This window comes from Nicotiana sylvestris, chromosome 11, assembly GCF_000393655.2.
Source record: "Nicotiana sylvestris chromosome 11, ASM39365v2, whole genome shotgun sequence".
Classification (NCBI taxonomy): domain Eukaryota; kingdom Viridiplantae; phylum Streptophyta; class Magnoliopsida; order Solanales; family Solanaceae; genus Nicotiana; species Nicotiana sylvestris.
The window spans coordinates 99844748-99850080 of NC_091067.1; the positions used below are offsets into that span (position 1 = coordinate 99844748).

General features: G+C 34.6%; 1 long non-coding RNA gene across 1 annotated transcript; it reads right to left on the minus strand.

Moving 5' to 3' along the window:
• Positions 1 to 1512: 1512 nt before the first annotated feature.
• On the minus strand, positions 1513 to 3761 carry LOC138882148 (uncharacterized). Its single transcript, XR_011403629.1, has 2 exons — positions 3167 to 3761; positions 1513 to 1926 (listed from the first exon to the last, which is right to left on the minus strand). It is a non-coding gene; the product is annotated as an uncharacterized lncRNA (long non-coding RNA).
• Positions 3762 to 5333: the final 1572 nt, after the last annotated feature.

The window sequence follows — 5333 nt, forward strand, 5'->3', positions numbered from 1 at the left end:
ACCAAATAGATCAAACCATTCAGCATTGTAAACCAATCTGTTCAATCTTTTCCATATAGTATTTGGGGGGTCTTTGTTGTTACTCCATGTGAAACTAGATCCTACATAACCCCCGTCACACCTTCTTTTTCACACCCCCGGAAGGGAGCATAAGGGAATTTTTTCAAATTTAAGTGACAATCGAAACAGGATTATTTAATTAAAAATCAGATTCGCTACTTGGGATAATTTATGGTGTCCCAAGTCACCGGTTCAAATCCGAATCGAGGAAAGATTGACTCTGTTTTACATTCCGCGAACACAAAAATTCGGGTAAGGAATTCTGTTAATTTGGGAGAAGGTGTTAGGCATTCCCGAGTTCCGTGGTTCCTTTGATCATACTTGGCTTAATCAAATTGTCAAATTACTTAGTTTTAGAACCTATATGCATTTGCCCTTTTTAATTAAGAAAATATCTTTAAAAAGGTCACGCGCACGTATACCCATTTGTTCGGTGTGTCAAAAATCATGTCACGCGGACGTGTCCACGATTTATAACACTTTATTATTATTAAGAAAGTTTGGGCCAAAGTTGCGCGAGCGCATACTCCGATTTTATTTTTAGAAATCGTGGTCATGTCATGCGAACGTGTCCACAACCACAATGATATATTAAATAGGCCTAGAGCAACTACGAGCATTTGTCATTTTTATATCTAAGTCATAAGATTAATACGAGGGCCATGAATGATTAAAATGTGGATAGCACACCTCGGACTATATAAAGAACTATATTTAATTAAAGCGGACTATGTTAATAAAAAATTTATTATTAAGAAAGTTTGATCGAAGTTGCGCGAACGCATACTCCGAATTGGTTTTTAGAATCATGATTATGTCACGCGAACGTGTACACAATCACGATAAAACATAAGAACTATTAAGGGAATTTTTCATAAAGCACCATCTTTTAAGTCTAATTAGCCATTTATAGATACCCTTTGCTATATTACGTGTTATAGATACCTTTTATGTTTTTATACAATGTATTTTATGTATTTAAGCTATTGTATTCATTAATACAACCAAAATAATAGGCGTAAAAACTGGAATTCCAGCTAAGTTTGACATGTATTTAGCTGTATTCAAGCGGCATTAACGTTAAATACAGAAGGTTAAACTGGTTAAAAACGGAAGGAAATCAAATCACATGATATTCTCCTAATTTAACTCCACGAACTAAGGAAATCAAATCACATGATATTCTCCTAATTTAACTCCACGAACTAAGGAAATCAAATCACATGATATTCTCCTAATTTAACTCAACGAACTAAAACGATCCCTCATTAATCTGTATTTGAAAGATACATAATAAAGATTATAGCTGAATAAAGAGAAATACATATGAATAATACAGTTGAGTAGAACTGTATACAGTTGAATACAACAAAATACAACTTAATTCATCTGAATAAAACACTTGAATACAACAAAATATAATTGAATACAGCTGAATAAAACTCTTGAATGTAACAAAATACAACTAACTTCTGCTAAATAAAATAGTTAAATACAACTGATTAAAACTGAATACAAGAGAATACGCATAACTTTTTAATACATCTAAAATATATAAATTAATGTTACTGAATACATGTGAATACAACTGAAATATACATTCGAATACAACAGAATACAAATAGGCGATTTGGGCGATCTAGAGAGAGAAGCAGCCTGATGGCTTCGCCGGCCGGCGGCCAGCCATTAATTTCGGCAGGTCAGCCCCTTAACACATCTGTCCAACCTCCTACAACAACTACAAACAATCCCCAACTCTCAAATCCCACAAACGAAGCCATGAATTACGCAAAAGCTGTGAACCCTACTTCAACGACCACTGCCAAGCAGAATCGAGCCGCTACAGTTGAACCAATTGCTCTTCGTCTATCAAAATCAACGAATTAAACTTACCATAGGCGATTGTAATAGAGTGATAATGGAGGAGAACAAGAGAATTTGGGTGGGAGAAGAGGTATGAATCGTGGGTTGAGGGAGAAAGAGTAAAGTGTATGCAAAAAGAGAGAGAACGTGGTTAGTCAATTTTAATGTGATTATGCGAGAGAAAAGACTAAAAAGGAGAAAGAAAAATATTATTTAGCATATATGGTGCCTTAAATATAGGATATAACTATAATTAGATATTTGGCTATAAAGTATAAAAGGTATCTATAGAATGTAATATTTTAAAATGGTATTTATTTAAAATAAATAGGGTACTAAGATTTTCTATAGGGTGTAAAAATTCCAACTATTAATTACTATTAGGCTTTGGCTTTTCCCTACTCCCATGACCCAGATCCATTTCGTGAATCTTCGTTCAAACCATCCACACAAAACGGACATCCAAACAGAAACATCTAAAGCACCCTAAAAGAAAGAGATAATAACAGTGTAGCATAATTGAGAAGTGGATCAAAATATGATGTTGGCTCATTGGAACGTAGGCTACTATGAAAACGAAATCCAAATCTCACTGATTTTAACAAGCATGAGATGCCATGATACCCATTACTACACAAAATTTCTAACATACTAAATGACGTTTGAAGATAAATTGAAGAACGACAATTCACAACGGAAGACTTTCAGCACTTTATCTTCCTTTGTTCTTTTTCCTTTTCTTTTGACAGAGAATCATTTTGCTAAACCCAAATATACACTTATTTTAGAAGAATCATCTTGAAAATAACCAATCAACCAAATTAGTACTAATGCATCAACTCAAAACTTTAAAGAAAGGAAAAAAATCATCACAGCTAACTTAATGGATAAATACAATACTCTTAATGATTTAACCACCAATGACATTTGCAATCCACTTGATAAATTCGTTGATTGAATTTTTTTTTTTAAAAATAACATGAAAAGAGATTCATAATAAAATGACTAATTCAAACTTTCCCATATTATTTTTTGAATGCCAAACGAGGGACAAAGAGTAATAGAACAACATAACACTGGCGACGGAAAAAAATTGAAAGAATGATTAGATCAAACTAAAATTAAACCAGCAGCTTCATTAGAGTTATAACGAAGATGCGAAAACTAAGAAGAATGAGCCAACATCATATTTAAAACCACCCATAAATTGAACTATAACAAAGAGAAGGAGAAGAGTATGGACCTTGAATAATCTTACAATTGACGAAAAATTTCAGCAAATTACAACGGACAGAATACCACAGCCACGAGCAAAATCCAAAAATCGCAACCGAATCGAACGGAATCACGGACTACGCCTCAAACGAACCTCAATTAGCAAGCAACAAACAAAACCCAAATGAACTCCACTCAGTCTCAAAAACCTCAGAAACTTCGCATCTTTAAAATTAAAACCAGAAAGAAGAGATGAAATTATTTTCTTATATCTTTTCTGAAATGTGAATCCTACTAAAAAAAACATAAACCCTCTTTTTTTGTATGTGTTTTTCTGGAATTTTTTGAAGAATACGGAGATGAGGGAAAGAGATTGAAAAGCCTCAAAGAAAATCCCTCAAAACCCTCGTTCTCTTCTTCTGCCCGTTTTCCTCAATGGCTCAGTGCGTGTCTTGCGGCGGTGTGTGTTTCGGACAGTGTGGTCGAAGGGGACAAGGGGGTGTTGGGCGTCGCTATTCTTCAAATGTTGAAGAAGATGAAGAAGCTAAGGATTAGGGTGATTGTTGAAGAAGCAGACGTTCAAGTGGGGTGGGTCTCTTTGTGATGGAAAACGACCCTTTCTCTTCGGTCTAAGTGATTTTTTAGGTCAAGAGCTATCAACCTAGGAATTATGGGCTTGAGAATTATGAGCTAGTCCAAAAATTAGGCTTAAAAATAGATTGTTTGAGGCCAAAATATTATTCTTTCTCTGTGAACAAGACCAAAATACTACCTTATTTACTAATTAACTCTACTTAAATAAAATAACTATTAAAAAAAGACTAACCATTAAAACAAACCTATTTTTTGGTATTTTCAAATATTATATTAAAATAAAAAAATAAGGTACTATTTTTTGTATTTTTTTAGTTTTACGAAAGGTATATAAACTATAACAACTAAAAAGAAGAAATAATTTTGTAATTTTCATTTTGTGATAAAATAAAGTAAAAAGGTCAAAACTAGTTGAAATAACTATATTAGACCTAAATTAAATATTTAAATACAAAAATGTTAAAATATTGGGAGGGTCAAAAATCACATGTCTACAGCTGCCCCTCTTTGACTGAAAACACGAAGTATTTTCAGACAAAGAACGACTAGACATGTTTTTTTGACTCTGCCCTTATTTAAAGAGACCAAAAGCTACAAGAAAGGAGAATGTGATCAAACCCTGGTATTTGAGTTGCATACATATCCTTGGATATAAAGGAATCAGGCCACGTGTAGTTCAGAAGTAAAAACAGTGATAGAGTATACTGAGGTAGAGAGTCGGTCGAGGTGTCGTTCTGTCGGTGTTCTGGTCCGCGACCGTGTTATTACATCAAAATCAAAAAATGAAAAATACTAACTAAGCCTGTCAACTATGAGTTACAAGATTCCTATCTATAAGTCTTCTGAAGTTTGATCTTGAGTCTTGAATGGTTCTTCATGCAGACTTTGGATTTGAACCTTAACGCTTGCTAGTTACAGGTGCTAGTTCATTCTTCTTTAGCTTTTTGGATCAAAACCGGACATACCATGTTTGTGACTTCAGTCATGTCTTGAGCAGCTCACAACTTTCATCAACTTCTGCATTTGGATTCACTTCTTGCCTTTTTTTTTTATTCTGGATTGTGACTAACTTTCATTGATCATCTCGGACTATTGATCGCATTCTTGTCGCGAGCTTCTTTTGTTGCTGACTTGAATTGCATTCTGAAGTAAATTCCCTTATTTTCCAGGCGGGTTCCTGATTGCCAAAACTTGAACTATCTTCCTTCGAAACTTGAACCGTTTTCCCTTGTTCTCCAGGTGGGCGCCTGATTGCTGAACTTGAATTGTCCTCCTTCGAAACTGCTTTCCCTTGAAACTTGAACTGTCTTCCCTTGTTCTTCAGGTGAGCGCCTGATTGCTGAACTTGAACTGTCTTCCTTCGAAACTACTTTTTCTTGAAACTTGAACTGTCTTCCCTTGTTCTCCAGGTGGGCGCCTGATACTACAGCAAAACAGACAACAAAAGAAGCTTTTCTACCCCAGTTTGCACTAGGAAGATTTGTGAGTTGTTAGAAAAATTATAAATCACCTACGCTGCTGATGAAAGATGCAATGATGAGAGTTAAATTAATGACTCGACTAGGATGTGCATCTCTTAAAAGTGATTGAGCTTGCGGAAA